Genomic DNA, 22,110 nt, shown 5'->3' with positions numbered 1-22,110 from the left:
ATAACGCGTCAAATGTGAATGTCGTGACAATCGTCTACTATTCCTGGTTGTATGGTTGAGGGATGTAACAAGTGTTCCACCACTGACGTCCTCCTCCTCGATATATCTTCATGGTTCAAACATATAGGAGCTGTTGGTGACCTGTTGTAACAGGTCCCCTGTCAGAGTGGATCCACTGCGATGGTGGGCAACAACAAGAACACGCTTCGGCTGGTCATCTATATCTACAACTAAAACATAAAAAAATTTTCATAATAAATAAACAATTGATCCGTGAATATTTCTGTAACAAAGCAGTGTGTTATATCTATTCAGGATTCATTTGGACATTATATGTATCATATTTCATATGTTGACCCAAATCAAAATTTAGTCGCCTCTTACGATCATGCAGTGGTGGTAGCAGGCACCAGCCGTCGACAAATGAGGTTCTTCGCTCGAGGCAATTACCCATAATATCTCAGAAGATACGTAAGGTAGGATTGTATGAAAGCGTTAATTGTCATGGTCTGTTATGTCAACAATCTTCAACATCATTATACGGTTTTCAAGTCAACAAACGTAAGCAAATATACACAGAATACATTGATATTGACATATATATACTTTAGTAATTACCATACAATATTGAAATAGTCGTGCAATGTATCTTTAATCCATGTTGTGAAATTCTTTGGTTGGATTTTGTATTAGTTTAATGACATTAACTGTCAGGATCATTCAAGGACGATCCAGGTTTGGATGGCGGAGGAAAGCCGGGTTACACGGAGAAAAACCGCCAACTAGAGGTCAGTACCAGGCAACTGCCCTACATGGACCCAAGGTGGAGGTCTAGTGGTAATATGTCGGGATAACTTACTAAGCACTCGGCCACTGCCAAAATATCTTGCCATTTACAAAATAGATCATCGCATATAAGGATGCGTATTCAACAATATTGCTTTGAAATTGACTGTTTTCAAAATTATTATTAATAACAAGAGTAATTTCATAGCGTGAAGTAACTTACCCATTGCAGCAGGCGCCTTGTAATATGCATTGCAAAATCGTTTAGTTGTCATCGACACACAGGCTAATATCATCAGGATAAGAATAAAGAACACATTTTTGAGATATTTTAAAGCTTGAATTTTGATTATATATGCCAATAATGAGCCGTTAAAAGTCATAAAGCACTGGAGTTGGTAGACCACAGTATACCAACACCGGCATTTTTTACCTGTCAATTGTTCAATTACATAATAGTTATCACAGTCAATATCTCAAGTACCTGAGGCAGTTAAATACAAGTACATAACGTACACTATTTGATGTATTAAAATATGAGTAGATTACTTCTCAAATGCAATATCAGGGACCATTATATGTTAGGTATGGGCTAGGTCCGGCGTCCGTCGTCCATCATCCGGCGCCCGTCAACAATCGACTTAACCGCTGGTCGGATTTCAGCAAAATGTGACTGGTAGCATCCTTATAGCCTGCTTACTGAAAATTATACAAATGATGGGGCTGACCCCCCGGGGGCCAGAGGGGTTGGGCCAAAAGGGACCAATTTGGCTATTTCCATTTAAACGACTTCTTCTCTGAAACCAAGCATGGAATAGCACCCATAATGCAATGGTAGCATCCTTATAGGGTGGGGATTCAAAATTGTACAAATGATTGGGCTGACCCCCAGGGGCGTGAGGGGAGGGGCCAAAAGGGATCAATTTGGCTATTTCCATATTAACAACTTCTTCTCTGAAACCAAGCATGAGATAGCACTTATAATGCAATGGTAGAATCCTTATTGGGTGGGGATTCAAAATTGTGAAAATGATGGAGCTGACCCCCCGGAGGACTGAGGGGCAAGGCCAAAAGTGGTCAATCCAGCTATTTCCAGATAAACGACTTCTTCTCTACAACCAAGTATGGGATAGCACCCATAATGCAAAGGTACCATCCTTATAAGTTAGGGATTCAAAGTTGTACAAAAGATTGGGCTTACTCCCCGAGGGCCTGAGGGACGGGGTCAAAAGGGGTCAATTTGGCTATTTCCATATTAACGACTTCTTCTCTGAAACTATGCATGAGATATCACTCATAACGCAATCGTAGCATCGTTAAAGGGTGATGATTCAAAATTGTGCAAATGATGGGGTTGATTCCCCGTGGGGGCCTGTGGGGCAGGGTCAAAAGGGGTTAATTCGGCTATTTCCAGAAAAACGACATCTTTTCTGAAACCAAGTATGGGATAGCACCCATAATGCAATGGTAGCATCCTTATAGAGTGAGGATTCAAAATTGTTCAAATGATTGGACTGGCCCCCCAGGGGCCTGAGGGTTGGGTCAAAAGGGGCCAATTTTGCTATTTTCATATAAACGACTTCTTATCTGAAACCAAGCATGGGCTAGCACCCATAATGCAATGGTAGAATCCTTATAGGGTGGGGATTCAAAATTGTACAAATGATGGGGCCGACTCTCGAGGGCCTAAGTGGCAGGGCAAAAAAGGGGTCAATTTGGCTATTTCCATATAAACGAATTCTTCTCTAAAACCAAGCATGGGATAGCACCCATATTGCTATGTAAGCATCCTTATACGGTGGGGATTCAAAATGGTAAAACTGATTGGGCTTACCCCCGAGACCAGAGGGGCGGGGTCAAAAAGGGTCAATTTGGCTATTTCCATATTAACGACTTTATCTCTGAAACTATGCCTAAGATAGCCCTCATAATGCAATGATACCATCGTTTTAGGGTGGGGATTCAAAATTGTGCAAATAATGGGGCTGACCCCCCTTAGGGCATGTGGGGCAGGGTCAAAAGGGGTCAATTCGGCTATTTCCATATAAACGACTTCTTCTCTGCAACTAAGCATAGGAGAACACTCATAATACAATGGTAGCATCCTTATAGGGTTGGGAGTTGAAATTGTACAAATGATAGTTGGCTGAGCCCCCGGGTCCTTAAAAGGCAATAGACGCGGGGCCAAAAAGGTCAATTAGGCTTCTATAATTACTTCTTCTCTGAACCTATGTATTGGATAGCATATTTTTATGATATCAATAGCATCATTTTATGGTTGTGATGCAAAATTGAACTTTTTGAGTCAATTTTGCTTATTTTTTCAAATTGTAAGAGTCTTTGTGATAATTACTACAAAAAACCAGATGAGCGATACAGGGCCCAAAAAACAGATGAGCGATTTTCTATAATATTCTTATGGAATTTCTTCTTTGTTTGATTACTTAACGTCCTATTAACAGCCAGGTTCATGCAAGGACGGCCTCTCATGGATGCGATTTGTAGTGTGTATGAAGTGCATGGTGTTTGTTTTGGGACACTGCGGCATTTTCGTGTTGTCTCCATGTGAAGTGAAACTGTTGCACTTTTTATACTACTATATCACTAATCTCAATAAATTCTGGTGTTTTTTTAAGAAGATGCTGTCATGAAAAGTTGTAGTTGATTGTCTTCTGTGTGTGTAAAAAATAAATAAATAACAGTAAAAATATCAAAAAATACAAAAAAAGTAAACAAAAGATGACTTCTATTTCCTGACTGAATCACACGGAAATCATCATGATTGCGCAGTCTGATGGTTTAATATGGCGTACATAATTGTTCATAAGCAATGCCAACCATATATGTTTATCTGACGAGACGGATCGCATGAGTTTGTTGTTCGGAGGAAAATATCACGATTGTGCGTAGCACACGAATGATATTTTCCATCTCGCAAGATCAACACATATGGGGGATTTGCATTTTATGACGTTTTAATGATTTTTAGAGTTATGTAAGCTTTAGTCATAACCGCTTCGCTTCAAGTCTACTTGTCAGTAATCGTAACAAAGTTTCCCGAGAACGTAAATTCTCCTTACTTGTTGCCAATCACGCGAAATATCATTTAGTCTATCTTGTGCAAATATAACCTGAGTATCTAAATATCAATTTCACATTGATGTTAAGAAACGAACACATTAAAGTTCTTGAACCTAATGCTTTCTCATCTATAACATCAATTCTACCAACGTAGTCACTACGTCATAGCGTATGTTTATGTTACTTTTTGTACGTAGATTCTGTGATTTAATGTTCATAGTCTAGATTAGTGTTAAGTTGGATGCATGGATAGCAACAGTTTAAAGAAATTACATTTGTTTCCTATCAAGTGAGTTGAGTAATCTACAGTTTGTTTCTTAAATCATATCGGCTAGGTTTTATCTGTACTGTACCGCGGGCTAAACTTAGTCAGCACACCCGTGGACGATCGAACGTAATGGTTAACACATTGGTTGATATACATTTAACTAGAATTCATGGGAAAATGTTCTATTAGCTATGTTAATAAACATATATGCAACCTACTTCTAAAATGTTAGCATGGTATTTTAAGAATGCATTTTAAATACAGGTGTTGTGTTCTTGATTTTTTTGTTTCGACTACAGAGGGGTTTTCCCTAAAAATTTGTGTTTTGTGTGAAAGAGAACTCCTCTTGAAATCAGTTCCGGCTAGTAGGGTTATACACATGTGTGATACAAACCAACAGAAAATATTCAGCGAAATCAGTTGTATCACTATTGTAGCAGAGGTATGTGATAAAAACCAAACTTATCCCGAAACTGGGATAGGCCTATAATGAATGATAGATTTTAAGTGGAGGAGGTGAGCTCACAAAAACCGTACAGATAAAAAAGGAAAGTATAAGAGTGTAAGAATATTGTTATGTTATTGAAACTTGAAATGTTTTATGCTATTTTTTATGCAACGTGTTGACAGATAGCCCTACCTAAAAATGTCGCCAACATTTTCTAACCTCGATTAAGAGGTAACAGATTACTCGTTGCCATATAAGGTCTATAATTTCAGAGTACTGAACCCCCACACCACGTCATACTCTGCCATATTCTAAAGCATGTAGCCGCATACCTATGACATACCGAAGTGTCGTGTTTTCGTGTCTGTATACTGATACGCTCACCTACTTCCTGCCATTTTACTCGATAATAATCTGACATCTTTCGAAGCAGGTCTGATCCAAATTCCATCAAATTAGCAACCACACGGAAACTGCGTAATATAACGCTTCCATGTGCTGATAGGGGACCAACGATAGCTGTGTTCCGATACCAACTCTTCGGGCGCGCTAGAAAGGATAACACAACATCGATCTAACTACGTTTCAGCCAGTGTACACAAATATCGCCATCAAAACGTGTAAACATGACTAAACATGTTGGCGAATTTGATAAATAATTCAATATTTGTAATATCTAAAATATACTTATTGTTGTGGATTAATAGTGTTGCCTGTGTAACAGCTTAGAAAAAATATATCCATTTATACAGTTGAATAACGGCTGCTTTAAAAGAGCCGAACGTTTTGAGATAGGATATTGTCACTAAGTCATCCATCATCTTCCATATTTCGGTGTAAATGTGTTCGATGTCATGTAACATTGTGAGAGTCAAAATTATCTTATGATAACGGTGATATTTAAAAAAAATCAATACTTTTAGTTTTCATATCCTTGAGAGTTGTAGTCTTTTCGATTCCAAAAATAACCAATACCCATGATTGATGTGTGGCTATCTTCACATGAGTGAGTACTTGTACAATTCAGATTTGTTATATAAAAGACGCAACAGCACGTCAAAAAGATGTATGTCCTATTTTATATATTATATGAATCCGGCTCTTTTTTCTACACAACTACCACAACCATAAAACATATGTGTGTGGGTTTTTAAAATCCTAGTCACATTTTTCGACAGCAAATTTTATTATTGACTTTTTTTAATAAAAGAGTAAGGACGTATTTCTCATATTTATGTTGAACTTTCCGTGTTGTCTAGACGAGGAGCTAGGAAGAATCCAGGTTTGAAACATGACTAATTTATTCTTGCGACAGTGGTCTCTGTTATTACCAAGCCAATGTTGTAACGTGATACGCATATGGAAAATTCAACGGGAACAATTAATATCTGTTAAACTATAAACACATTTAAGATACTACGTTTTGCTGTGAGACCCTGGCTTTTAATGGGATGTTTACTTGATTAAGCAAATAAACTGTGTGAACTTACAAATAAATATTAAGTGATTTATTGGCAGTGATATTTATGACATACAGTTGCATTTCGCACCAGACGCATACAGCTACGACTGTAAGGTTGATGATTTTAATCTAATCTTAACTTTAAACTGACAACCACATATTATACATATATTGTATTTCGGAAAGCTTCTTCAAAGGCAACTGTGAGTATTGATAAACTCTCTCTCCATATGTACACACAGCTACTTCACAAACATAGCAACACATCCTCATCGATATAAAACTGTTTCTACAAACTAAGACAAATAAGTTATATTTATAGTTGTGCTGTTCATATACGCAGTTCCATTATACAAGAACACAACTCGAATATAGCGCAGTCTCCCGCGCCCGCGTTTGATACACGCCACACACCACATACATGGGAGGCCGTCCTTACTTAAGATAAATATAAAATTGGGATACTAAGTTACCAACAGTATGAAGTTCAAGTATTATTTTTCGTTACTTTTTGATTAGCAAGGGATTCCATATCGGGTCCGTGCACTGAATGTTACGCCGACAGAAAGACGACGTCATCAATTTAAAATGTTCCGTTTTTCAGTCTGCATCTTTTTTAAACTCAATAAAACATCATGAAGACATTGTTAAATGAAAATTTTATAAGAACACAAAATATTACTTGTTATCTCTAGTTTTAGCAGATATAATCAGTATCTCGATAGCTCATAAAATAAGGGAGTTATAACGATTTGTTCAACACCGACACGTTATTGGCGTAGTTTGGCGTATCTGGGAGTTAAGGAGTTAATAAGAAATTGAATCAAACAATCAAACATATAAGTACAAAAATGGTATGAAATATAAACGCGCGTGTTATTATATTAATCATCTTATTTGAGTCAACGGTTCTCTGACGCATTTAATCATACATGTTCAATGTTTGAAGGTACATATATTGTAGCGATCATTACAAAAGTATCTTAAAGTCACTAATGTACGTCGAACAACTGATGTGATCGTACATGGTTTACTCGACCACTCCGTCGACTTTCGACAGATTGAATAAATTTTGCCTCAGAATCAGACGTAACAAATGCATATAGTGTAGCCTGTTAATTATAGTGGTAATTACTTCTGTCCAATCTTCTATTTCTTTTATATGACTATTTGTTGTACGCATCACAGAGTAACATGCACAGGGCGACATCTTGACGACGGACAGACCTTCGTGATTTTAGAGTAAATTTCCTCTCGCACGCATTTCCGTCTTTTATGGAACTCAAATAAAAAGGCAAATGTTAAAATTCAAGACTTAAGGACAGTAACGTCAAAGGGAACATCCTAACGGAGCAAAATTGTTAATAAAATTAAGACAAGACAAGTTGTTAGTTTCTTACAATTACTACACCCGAGTGCACTCTTTATTTCAATACTTCTTGGATGTGAATTACCATAAAAACCACTAAAACGTTTCTTAGGCAAGTTCGATAAAGACTTAACAAACACAATAAAAAAACATACAATCTTCTACTTTGAAGTATGTTTTTATACTGAAATGTGTTCTTTACAAAACTGCATGAAAACGCCTATCCTTCTTTGTTCCATTTAAAGTAATATTGTGTAAAGTTGCAAATAAAACCATCAATTTCCTTCCCGGTGTTATTATATTAATACCACATATTGGCGGGGCAGGTCTTGTTATTATTGTCTTTTTGACCTCGAAATTACTTTCAATGTATGTTTATTACCTTATAATCTAATTTTATGTGAGAAATTTCAGCAAAGTTCTACAAAATGTTTACCAAATTATTGTCTAGAAACTAGATGTAGACAGCCTGAAGACATACAGACGGATAAACAACATGGCCTCCTCTGGTATCTGATAAAAGCGATGACCAATGTAACCTAAGCTGACGAAGTTACGGCACATCTACTTTGATTACAAATGTACGTCACTTGTAAGGTAAGTCGATATAACGAACTCATCCGTTTCTTGTCTACATTATCATAGGCATCCTCCACTCAACTCTCAATATTTTTTTTTCATAACAGACTGTATAGATTTGATGTTGTTATCTATATGACAAAGCGCCTACATATACTCAGTTGCTAAGGGAATTTACGTCTGTTGTATATTCAATTCTGCTCCAATTAAAAAAGTAAGAGTAAACTGTTTATTATGGAGATTGGAATACCTTCACACAAGATAAAAGCGGATCAATAGTCTGCCTAAGGCACGAATAACCGTGCTAACAACACATATCTTGATATCATCTGCCTAATTAAGGATCGACGTCAACGAAATTATCAATTTGCGCTGATTAATTAGGTCTGACCTTTCAATTGTGTTGTGATGTTTATTTAAACAAACTTGATAGTTGATGTCGTGAGATTGATGTAAGTACACGTGCTGTCTGTGATCAACTAATTACTACGATCTATATACTCTTATACTAATAGTTTGCACCGCGACATACCTTTTCTGACGCGCCTGTAATTGTTTGTATATTGTGATCTTATGGGAAGAAATTATAGTTTTTCAGTGTAATGCGAGTACTATATACAAGTTAATTAAATGTTTCGGTTTTTTCTATTCATACATCACTGAAATTTCCTATTGTGGTTCCTTTAACTAGTTTTGTTTTAATCTACTCTACTTTAAGCTTCATTTTAAATATCATAGCCGTTTCTTTATTGTGATCTCTGCTTTAACGCATTTATATACGTATTTCTTTTAGCTAATCCTTCTTAGCACTTATCACTACCGGTAACTCTTGCGTCTGTCAATTAGCGACTATTGTATATCACGTTTAGACTAAGTGCTTTTTACATGTTTGTTGCTGTATTTTTTGTGTGTATATTATCATTTTGTGCTACTTGTATATTCACTTTTAGGCCTAGGTTTGAAAGTGTTGAGTTGGATATTTCTCCGCTCCGCACCTGACTGTAATAAATCAGTATATAGAAAATGTTATCTTTGGATTATCCTTTTTCACAGAATACAAGAGCTAATTTCCCCAATACACTAGCTGTGGCGTTGTGAAACTACCTATTAGGAAGTTAAGCGCGTTAAGGCTACATATCACGTCATCATGAAATAGATGTGGAGTGTATTATTAAATCACTGGCAAACGCAATACCATGAGGTAGCGGAATCATGTTTGGATTCAATATATGTGTATAATGATGTTCATTTGCATGGTATCTCGCATAGTTGTTTAACGATAAAGTCTGACATCGACTCTTGGAAATTCTATATGACAGACTGACAACGCAGCCAGGGGACAGACGGCATATACATCTCATTTCAATCGACTGAACAGTACATATATTTCAAGTAAGTTGTTACAAATTAAGAACAACCGTACCATTCACTACAAATCCAATAAACAGTTATTCGTGAACGCATCATCGTTAACACATCGTAAAATTGGTTGCATTTTCGGGGGTCGTCTTTTCATGTTTATGACTATATTTTGGGAATGATCGAGGCAATGCACACAAGCCCTTCACCTCTGGTCGCGAGTTCGAACCCCATGCGGGGCATTTGCCAGCTACTAACCGCTGGTCGATGGATTTCCTCTGGGTACTCCGGCTTTCCTTCATCAACAAACCTGGTACTTTCTTACATTACCCTGGCTGTTTATAGGACGTTAAACTAATAAAACCAAGCCATCTTTCATCATTTTTACGTAATTCTAGTCGTCATGTAACGATAATATGCCTTTAATGAAAATAAGCATACGGTATACGATCGAAATACTGTACATGTAGATAACTGTAAGTAGTAAAAATGATGTAATTGAATTTAGATTTTGTTTCTTTGTTTTAATTTTTTGTCTCTTTAATTTACTGCTATTTTTTAATGATAATGACAAATTCCTGTTACTTCATTTCAGAAAATACGGTATAAATACAAACAAGGAACCGCAAAGCGTGGCATTATCCTCCGCGCCCCGCAGTTGTAATAAAACCCAAATACATCAAGGTCAAAGTAACAAATATTCAAATATAAATTTAAATGTATGCGAGTTTAATAAAGCTGAGAAAAAATAACAGCAGGTAACAAAAAAAAATTGCAATTTGGTATTTTGTATTTTCGACTGAGTTTCCATGGTTACAGAAAAAAATCCGAAAATTGAAGGTCTGCAACACCAAAAGGCACAATAAGAGCACTTGTCTGATATATACAGAAATTTTCATGGAGCTACGTTGAACTGTGTGGAGTTATAGCCCGGAAACAAAAAGAAACAGTAATTTGGTATTTTTGACTAAGTTTCCATGGTAACAGGAAAAACCCACTTAACATGGAAGGTCAGCAGTGGCAAACGGCACAACTAGGGCACTTGTCTGATATATAAAGAAAATTTCATGGAGCTGCGTTGAACGGTTTTGGAGTTATAGTCCGGAACAAAATGACACAGCAATTTGGTATTTTTGGTCCATGGTAACGGAAACAATTCCTAAATGGAAGGTCCGAAATAGCAAAAGACACAACTTGGGCACTTGTCTGATGTATACAAAAAGTTTCACACGGAGCTGTGTTTAACGGTTTTTGAGTTATAGTCCGGGAAAGGATCTCGGACTGACGGAGCCCAAAACAATATTCCCTGCAAAAGTGTTTCGCGGGGGATAAATATTATTTGAACTTTTATCAATGCTACTTTCTCGATGAAATCAAATGGACTTCTATGAAATATTGAGAACATAAATCATAATTCTCTCTCCTGTGAGGTCTTCATTGGTAGCCATTCCTCATTTAGAACTTCCAGTATTTTATCATGCATAAGATTTATTACCATTTATCACCAGCAGTATATAATAAAACAATCATTCACAGAGTCTATCGGGGATGTAAATGTTCTCCGGGGGAGCATTTGTCTGTAAACTCTGAATGTACTATGTATAAATCGACGAAGTACGTGATTCAACAAGAGTATTGTACATATTTTCAATAGATAAAGTACACAGACGTTACATGGCCAATGAAACAGAACATTGCAAGTCATTGAATTGTTCTAAACTTCATATTGTCTTTAAGCTGATTTTCTTCTCGTGAAAAAAGGTAACGATTTTCCGGTTGTTTGTGTGAAATGATTGCTTTATTTCAGTAAATAAAGACCAATTTCAGTATACAAGAATATATTTCGGAAGACCAAATGACGTCATTATTATCAATATTTCTTCCAATAATTGGTGAGTTTAATGTGGTTTTTTCCCCTAATACATATCAATAAGAGTTTTTTTAAAGACAATAATTGGTGTGGGGGTCTTCAAGTTTACTACAACAATCACAATTATACGACTAGTACCCGAGATCTGTCCTACATTGAATTAGTGAATAGTTGGGTTGACACGTCCAATAAAACACGTACATACTATTTTCTCCTTTTAGAGAACAGATATTTCAATAAGACAAAAAAGACCTTCGAAATGGCCCCTGTCTATACAAGATTGAGCACATGATATAATTTTAACCAGGCCACTGATTGGCTGACTAATTATGAATTTCAAAAGTAACAAGAGGCCCATGGGCCATAATGGTCATCTGACTCATGGCACAAAACAACAAAATCACAGTATAAAGTATTGCTTAACGAATAATATAAACAATACAAGGAACTCCTTAGTTGAATATGTCAGTTTCTGAAATAGGTAAATGTCATATGTTGAACAAACTTGATAGCCCTTCATCCATATATGGTTGTAACCCATTCACGTATAAATAGAAGGAGGAGTCAGATTTAAAAGCCAAATTTCAGCAAAGCTCCCATTTTGGACCTCCGCCGTACTATCCCCATGGGTCTTACCTCAGTCCTTAATAAAATATGAATGTCCTCACCTAAAGTTCCCCCTTCTGAATCAATTAAAACCCCTATAGACCAATTTTCATTGAGATCAGAGACCGAAACCTGAAAAGGAAGTGGGCAAGCCAAAATTAAGAAAGTTTGCCCTTTTGGGGCCCCACCCCTCAGCCCCTAGGGGTCGGACAAGACTCATTCATATAAAATATGATTCTCCTTCCCCAATGATGTTTCACACCAAATATGGATGAAATCCGTCCATGGATGAAGGAGGAGTAGGATTTAAAAGCTTAAATTAAGAAAATTTGCCCTTTTGGAGCCCCGCCCCTCTGCCCCTAGGGGTTGGATCTATCTCATTTATACAAAATATGATTGTTATTCCCCAATGATGTTTCACGTACACCAAATATGGATGAAATCCATCCAAGGATGAAGGAGGAGTAGGATTTAGCTAAAATTAAAAAAATGCCCTTTTGGGGTCCCACCCCTCAGCCCCTAAGGGTTGGACAAGGCTCATTTATATAAAATATGATTGTCCTTCCCCAATAATATTTTACACCAAATATAGATGAAATCCATCCAAGGATGAAGGAGGAGTTTAATTTTAAAGCTAAAATTAAGAAAATCTGCCCTTTTGGGGCCCCATCCCTCAGCCCCTAGGGGTCAGACCTATCTCATTTATATAAAATATGATTGTCCTTCCCAACGATATTTTAACCAAATATAGATGTAATCCATTCAAGGATGAAGGAGGAGTTTGATTTTAAAGCTAAAATTAAGAAAATTTGCCCATTTGGGGCCCCATCCCTCAGCCCCTAGGGGTCGGACCAGGTTCATTTATATAAAATATGATTGTCCATCCCCAATGATGTTTCACACCAAATATGGATGAAATCCATCCAAGGATGAAAGAGGAGTAGGATTTTGAAGCTTAAATTAAGAAAATTTGCCCTTTAGGGGCCCCACCCTTCAGCCCCTAGCTGTCGGACCAGGCTCATGTATATAAAATATGTTTGTCCTTCCCCAATGATGTTTCACACCAAATATGGATGAAATCCGTCCATGGATGAAGGAGGAGTAGGATTTAAAAGCTTAAATTAAGAAAATTTTGGAGCCCCGCCCCTCTGCCCCTAGGGGTTGGATCTATCTCATTTATACAAAATATGATTGTTATTCCCCAATGATGTTTCACGTACACCAAATATGGATGAAATCCATCCAAGGATGAAGGAGGGGTAGGATTTAGCTAAAATTAAAAAAAATGCCCTTTTGGGGTCCCACCCCTCAGCCCCTAAGGGTTGGACAAGGCTCATTTATATAAAATATGATTGTCCTTCCCCAATAATATTTTACACCAAATATAGATGAAATCCATTCAAGGATGAAGGAGGAGTAGGATTTTAAAGATAAAGTTAAGAAAATTTGCCCTTTTTGGGCCCCACCCCTCAGCCCCTAGCTGTCGGACCAGGCTCATTTATATAAAATATGATTGTTCTTCCCCAATGATGTTTCACACCAAATATGGATGAAATCCGTCCAAGGATGAAGGAGGAGTAGGATTTAAAAGCTTAAATTAAGAAAATTTGCCCTTTTTTGAGCCCCGCCCCTCGGCCCCTAGGGGTAAATAACACTCGTTTCCTCATTATGAAATTCATAGACGTGCTTACCCAGGCCGCCGTCGCCGGATTTCGGCCTCCGTCCCCAGTATATTCACTATTTCATCAAATCACCACTGCATTACACATAAAATGTCGTGACAAATTAATTTACAAATATCTAACATCAAGTATGTATCTTTACATACAGTTTTAAGTACGTAAAACCACCGCATGCTCCGTATTTTGACAGCGAAAAATGTAAACAAATCACCCACGCCCCTACTCGCATGACTTATGTGGCTTAGCTTGAACGAATCGTGCATCCTTGGCTTCAATCAACACATCTCATCGGTAGAATGAAAATCACTCTACATGCAAAAATTGTTGGTTTTTAATTTTCCTCTCAATATCTGTGTCTATGATCGCATCGAAAAAATATAAACAACTACCATCGGCCATTTTCTCGCTTCGAGCTCCCCCCAATGCCGTCTAAGCATCCCAAAGTCAGAGGTAAGCACCTCCTGCGCACCCCGATTCCGTTAACCTTCTCCATGGTGATCTAGGATCATTTAAGGATGGCTTCCCCTGTAAATGTATGTGGCTTGGGAGGAATGGAAGTACTGGCCTTCAAAACATTACATGTAAATACTTTTATTGATAGTACTAGTAAAAGTTTTGTGATAGCGAAACTAAACCTACTTAATCTTTTGGTTTTAAACAATAATTCTAAAAGAAAAAGTAGATCAACGTATATGTGTGCTGTTTTGTGTGTTTAGCAGCATGATTCAGTAAGGTTACACTGTAAAATCGACAAGTGTTCACTTCTACAGATAGACACAACAGTCTCCCAAAACAACGTAATGCGATTACTCACTACAACGCATCAGAAACCACTGTGAAATGGGCAATTTTAGCTTCTACGGTTAGACAGAAGGCGAACATACTCTTTCCCTCAAAAAGGTACTGCTCACACCCACCTTAGGACTCATCAGATAAGCGATTATGCTCTGTTTGAGGACGTTAGGTATAAGCAAGCAACCAACAATCGAACCAAAACAATGATCGTGTGGACAGCAGGAATCGAATATTCTTTTCATTATCCTTTGTGAACAATTGAAGATGTAACTTAATAGGGATATTTTGGGTATGTTGGACGAATGATTCTTTACTGTACTGTGTCAAATGAAGCATGATTCAGTACAACTTACATAGGAAATGGCGTCCTTTGTGTCGGCTTTGATCACATCCAAGGCTAACACCTCTCATACATGAAGTGGTCTTACCTTTAATATAATTGGTACATAATTCAATCATGGATGCTTTTTATTAAGGATAGAACGAGCTCATTAAGGCTTTGATATGTATTCCGCTCCAGGATCATACGGATAAAAAGCAAGAAAACAATAGTAAGTAGTGTTTTAATTATCTTTCTTGGAGCAAATCAAGTTAAATTGGGATCAACTTCGTAATGTGCAGTGGTGTGTGTGTAATTTTTATCGCCGATTTCCTGTATTTCAGTCACCCACATTCCTTCCCCTCGGGAATGGTGGAAACAGCGACAGCAATCTGCAAAGTTGTTGTCCAATTAGCGGTGACGCCTCTATGATTGAACTGGTCCACAAGAGGAACATTAAACAATTCTAAGCACGACAACCAGCGGATAACTCAATTCCGCATATATACTGCCCTGTGTGAAGTTTGTAAGATTCACTTTGAACAGACGACGTAAGCTACCAGATCTAACAGTTTACCTGAATGATGTCGGTAGTCCGAAAATTCCTCGGCATGTTAGCTGCCTTAGTTCTCATTGGACACGCGTCTGCCTACACAAATGGTCGCCTATTGCACAGAGCTATTGAAGCTGAAAATAAGGTATCTAAGATTTTCATATTTTTTAAAAGTGTATCGCAAAAACGTTGTTATTTTAATTCTTAAATATTACATTCTGGGTTTAGAAGGGAAAAAGTGTTTTGTTTATATTTTAAGTGCATCCCAAAAACGATGTTGTATTAAAGATTTCATTCTGGGCTTTGAAAAAAAAATGATTGAAAAAAAATACCGATGATTTTTAAATTTGCAAGCATTTAATAATGTTATTTATATTTCGTTTAAATAAGATTTAAAACTTTTCAAATGTATATTTTATAACTATTCTTCTTTTCACTTAATAAGAAAAAAAATGTTTGAGACATCTTGACTTGTCGGTATGTATTTAAGATATGCCAAATGCATTTTGATAATTTTTAATTGTTGCACAACTACATCAAGATATGTCCAACAAATAAAAGAAACCTAGAACAAACGCAGTTAGGACAAATTAATTGAACATGGACAAAGTTTTCAATGTATAACTTTGGATAATTTTCTTTTTAGTAAGATTTTTCAATTTTATACTATTATGCTTAGCACTTAGTGCTGGTAGACCATTTCTTACTATACCTATTATAACTTTCATTTAATTATGCTTTTTGATAATATAATTGACATTATTTCTTCTCCAATGTATTTTGCGCAACATTTTTGAATGCGCTATTTAACACAATTGGTGGACCACTGATCCTTTTTTTACGTAAATCTATTAATTATTTGGTATGTAGCGTGGACGGTAATAAAATAAAACGTTTTACAAAAATAAGAAAACACTTTTTTAAAAGTAATTGTAACTTTTTTTGTAATTGTCTCTAACATGTTCGTGTATAACTCTTATGTATTACAAGTTGATTCTGCAGTAGCGCTTTACTTTATGATGTAACGATAGCTGATTAGTTTTACAAAAATAAGAAAACAGGTTGTTTAAAGTAATTTTTACTTTTTTTTGTAATTGTTTCTAACATGTTCGTGTATACAGTTTACAAGAGTGAAAAGTCTTAAGCTTTAAGTACATATGTAGTAAATCTCTGGTTGGCGAAACCGTTTATCATTACATGAACGGTTAATATTATTTGCTCTGATCTTTACGATAACTAACCACAAAAAATAATATCTGAATTAACTTTACGATAGGGCTATATAGCAGATGTTTTCTCAGATAGGAGCATAACTCTTATGTATTACAAGTTGATTCTGCAGTAGCGCTTTACTTTATGATGTAACGATAGCTGATCCAATCAATAGAGTTAGAAAGCTATGGATTAAAGGCCCACTATCTTTCCGAAACGGCTTTTAATATTTAAAGTTGGAATGTAAAACGAGATTGATTATTCCTAGAGTTGCAAATTATATTTTTTAGAGTCACAAAAGCAATTAAATTTAAATAAATAACGTACGTTTTCATAACGCGGGTCGCATTATGTTTCCCACCGTCTTCCTTATTTCCTAGTGTTAGTTGACTATACCTGCGCCAGACGGCAATGAATCGTCACTGTTACTAAAGATTACACATGTTGTTTTGTATTGTTACCTCATCTTAGACCATTAATATATATTTCCTTACGTTATTAATGTTTTAAGACACTTTTTTGTTTGGGAAAGGTAGTGAGCCTATAAACTAGCTTATCGTCAGCATAGACACATAATGGCAATAACGCCAGCAATATTACTTACTATTTCTATCATAGAATAATTAATTTTTATTTGCTTTCATATTAAATCCAACTCTCTGGTTGGCAGATTATTTTACTTCATATACTATGAAAAAAAATCCGACGTTATCATGATGTCACAATAGAGACGTCAACGTTGCGTATTGATAAAGAAAGCAAAATCAGTGGAAAATCAATAAAATCATACGTTTAAACGTATTTTATGTTGAAAAAAAATAATTATAAGCATTGATGTAATTATTTTTGTAACTTCATAGGGTTATGAAACAAATTTTGTCAGAATCCACTACGCGAACTCACACAATTTGCAAACAAAATTTCTTTCATATCCCTATGAAGTTAAAAATAGTAACATCAATGCTTAAATGAATCACTAGCACCAAAGCCATGTTAGCTTATCGTTGTAGTTGTTAGCTTCGTGTTTTAGTTACAACAACGGACACCAAATCTCCACAAAACGATAAACCGTAACAATCGCATCACTGGACTAGACAATCGGAAGGCTTTATTGCTTTTTAATTTGAAATGAATAATATTGCTACCGGGTTGCTGATATCGTAGGTTATGATGTAAGTCCTTAATCTCTATGGGTTTGAAAGTCTCCTCTAACGTTTAAGATTTTAGTGCAAAAACTCTCAATTAACCGTTATATCAAACTATTTCTTTAAAAGAGTATTATTCCTACTGTTGAATCATTTGAAAGGGCAATCAAACTTCTGGTATAAATAGTGCATCTTAAATACGGCGTCGTATATAATAAGCTGTTCTTATTTAAACTAACAAATAAAAATTAGGTTTGAAAATTAAGCAAAATAATGTGTTATAATAATATTGGGCTCCGTGCATGCGCGCGTCTGGCCGTCACTTCGAGATGTTTTCCGGCTGATACCTCCATTACCATTAAGTTGAAACTGAGTCAATAATACCAAACTAAATTTTCCTTTCATTTTCAAATTCTAATTACTAAATCATTTAACTACACTCGATGAAACTTTTTGAATATATCAGTCTAGTTCATCGCTGTGTCTTTTACTGTTGGGATTTTTTCGATAGGTTCTCCGAAACTCCAGAAACATATTCAAATCTGATACAGCAAAATACATTCCACCAATCTCTATCTAGATAGGCAACCACGCAGCACATCAAAGTATACACTACTGCGGGTCGCGGGAGATATTGCCAGCTATTTGGCTTCTTGTTTCTTCTGAAATAGAATAAATGAATAAATATTTATGACTTCTGGAAATGTTTTCGTATAGAATTTTTACGATTCCTCATGTCTTAGAAACATTTTTCAAATAGTATTGATCGAAATAATGAAAACAAACATAAATGTTCATTTTAACGATAAATCCATTGATCAACCTAGGTTTTTGGGGGAAACTACCCTTTTTCAAAATAGGGGAAAAGTTTGGCGAAATATAGGGGAATTTGAATCTTTTTATTTAGATCCAAAAATACTCATTTTGACGAAAACTACTGTAAAACAACTATCTTGCCTTTCGTTTGTGTTGTATTCACCGTAGGTCATCGGTATATATGGTCTAAGCTTTATATCTTCGCCATGGAAACTAAGCGGGCGTTTAAATGTTTACAGGGTAATAACTCGACACTATCACACTTAATCGGTTTATCTTGTGTTTTATATTTCAGGAAGAAGTGTCCGACCCTTCCAGGATAGCACTTGCTAACCGTATCCTGGAGCGGATTTTAGACTTTTCCACGGAGATATTTCGCGAAATAGGGGCTACTGGGCACGAAATGGAGGAACTGAAGAGGAAGCGCAATGTGATCACAGCTTGTTATTTCCAAGCTGTTTCGTGTTACTAAGGGAAATGTGCCCATGGCAACTGCACACGTGGTCGTTAAGTGACCCCTAACACATACTAGTATGAAAACATTGTACATCACCAACGATTTGGTTGATGAATTCTCTGATAAGGACTTTAGACCTCTGGGTGTGGACAACTAGCATGATGTTCACTGAACACAAATGAAAATGTCAACGATATTAAAAATATAAAGGATAAATCATGGTCATACAAGCAATATTTTGTAAACGTGATAGTAACTAATGTGGCTTCAAATTAACGAAATATTGTCGCTAAGTAAATTATTTAAATAAAGAAGTATTAACACAGAATGGATTTTGCATTTATATTTTCAGTGCAAATATTCTATTCTCTCTATTTGCATATACATTTTTCTCAAACCTACAGGTGTAATCTTGATTTATCCCATGCAATACAATCGTGTTGGATTATAAGACTCTTTCATATGAGGATATGAAGTATAGGGATGTATTCTACCCGAGGGTCACAAATTGTTTGCGAGGGTTTATAACATTTTGTGATCCCGAGAGTAGAATTCACTATCCTATATATTCACATATGAATGAGTAGTTTTCTTTCATACGTGGACATTTTATTGTAACATTACAATTATGATATTCTACCATTTTGAAGAAGAAGAAAAATGAAAAAACCGCGACTGCGAGTCAATTTCCCATACATGATATTAGCATGAACTTGAAAGGAAAAACCCGTGGATAGCGATACAATACAGCCTTCGACATTATGTGTGTATTGCCCGAGAAAAGTCAGTATTGCATCTGTCGATACGAGATGAAAAGCTATCTTACATGACAACTTTGTAAAACAACCTCGTGACGTCACTGAGTCACAAAATTATCATTTTTTCTAAATATTTTACCGGTATTTTTATAAACTAGGCTGGTTTTTGCAGGTTGCTAGTGATCGCAAAGGCGACTTGATTTAGGATTCTTTTTATTCCTATCTTTCTTTCCTTTTCATAACGTCTCCTTTAGGTTAGTCTTTAAAAGTGGGTGGTAGTGTCTACTCTTGCTTAGCGTTCAGCATAAAAGGAGTGGGACGACTGGTTCGGCCATTGTCTTCGTCGGCATGCTTCAGTGTCATATTATATTAAAGCACTCTAAAAAAGGGTAAGGGTCCCAGTATACAAGACACAACACGAATATACCGCAGTCTCCAAAAACACAATCCTGCTTTGCATACATACAACACACTACATACATGGTAGGCTGTCCTTTCAAGACCTTGGCTGTTTATAGAACGTTAATATAATCAAACAAACAAATGAAATAAATAGAGATTGGAAACAATCGATATGCGTTAAAACATTACGCAATTTCCATTCCTAGGGAATTGATTTGTAGTTTTCTTCGATCTTTTTTCAAAATAGCGCACAAGCATACTTAATTGTGAAATTGCGACAATGACATACATATGTATGAGGAATGGGAGGAAGATTTGAAGGATAGGGATAGTCTACCCTCGGGATCACAAAATGTTGAAAAATCATCGACAAGAAGTTCACTTATCGAAAGTGTTGCGATAGCGAGGACAAAAATGAAAGCCGATATGAATAGAATTAGAATATCTAAATACACATTACCTGCTGTAATTAAAATCAAAATCACGTGATTTCAATACCTGCATAGAAGGCCTATGTTTATATATTCTTGTTGGTTCACTTTGCTTAACCACTGCTTGTTATAGATTTTGCGACATTTTGTGATCTCGAGGGTAGAATAACACTTTCTATCATACCAATAGTTGTAGTGTGTAGTACTGGTTTATATCGTAAAATAACCTCGTGGCATCATTGCATCCACAGATCTGGTCTTATTTCTATAAATCTGAACGTTATTTTCACCAGACTTTTGTTTGTTTGTTTGATTAATTAACGTCTTATTAACAGCTATGGTCATGTAAGGACGGCCTCCCATGTATGCGGTGTGTTGCGTGTATGTTTTGCGAAGTGCTTGTTTTGGGAGACTGCGGTATATTCATATTGTGTCTTCTTGTATGGTGGAGCTGTTGCCCTTTTTATAGTGCTTTATCACTGAAGCATGCCATCGAAGACACCAAGCAACACACCCTACCCGGTCACATACTGACAACGGGCAAACCAGTCGTCCCACTCCCTGTATGCTGAACGCTAAGCAGGAGCAGAAACTAACACTTTTAAAGACTTTGGTATGTCTCGGCTGTTTAAACTTGTAACTGTAGAGTGTCCACAATGATGGGATATCCTAATAGTGAAATTGCAATAAAACTATGGATATGAAGGATAGGGATATTCGATTCTTGGGATCATAAAATGTTATAAAACCCAACTAAATCTTGTGACCCACAAATGAAGAGACTTGTTAAATAACATATCGAACATATGAAAACAGTAGTTTTCTCTTATAAGTTAGTTACGACTGGAAATAAGTTCTAAATGCATCTGAAATTTGTGGTATCCTTTAGTTTATCTCCGCTGTTTTAATCCTTTATAGTTATTCCAGGCTGCTTTCTAAAAAAAAAATAACGCTAAAACATTAGTGGAAATGACTCACAAGATAACATGAGTCCTAAGAGAGACAACTCTTGCTTTAAACAACACTGAAAATTCACTTAGCTGTTACGATTTTTGTTGTAAAATAAATATGTTAATGTTTAGTTAATAATGTTGTACAGTATTATGTTACCAAATATGTTTATATAGTCACAGCATACAAATATCTCGTATTTCACCAATCTGGTATAAAAATAAATATTGTCACAAGGACAAATCATTAGACACATTTAAATAAACTAGCAATATGTTTTCACACAACCCCTAAGCCAATATTCGTTTGGTGCCAACTGATATAACACGGAAAAAACAGTGGAATTATATATTGTACTGTATTTGATTTTTTATTGAATTATGTTTTAGAATGACAAACAATTATTTTTCTATCATAGGTCAACATTTCTAGAGGTCAAAATATTAGTAGTGGTTATCGTAAATTTCCTATTTACTCAAAGCGAAAAAAGATACAATTTTAAAATGGCCGCCAAATGGGCCATTTCTTAAAATCCACGTATAAGAAAAATCGGCTAAAAATAGAAACGGAATTTTTTGACAAAACTTGCTACTGGCAACTTGCTACAGATATTTATAAATTATATTTGAAAATCTCATAACGTGTTTGATATTAGTCAAACGAGACTTCAATTCGACTGAAGCTTCAGAAGAATACATCCTAAATAAGTAGGTTCTGTTCATTGTATTTTTTAATTACAAATTTACTTATGAATTACTCTG

This window comes from Argopecten irradians, chromosome 1 (genome assembly GCF_041381155.1).
Source record: "Argopecten irradians isolate NY chromosome 1, Ai_NY, whole genome shotgun sequence".
Taxonomy (NCBI): Eukaryota; Metazoa; Mollusca; class Bivalvia; order Pectinida; family Pectinidae; genus Argopecten; species Argopecten irradians.
This window is presented reverse-complemented; position numbering follows the sequence as displayed.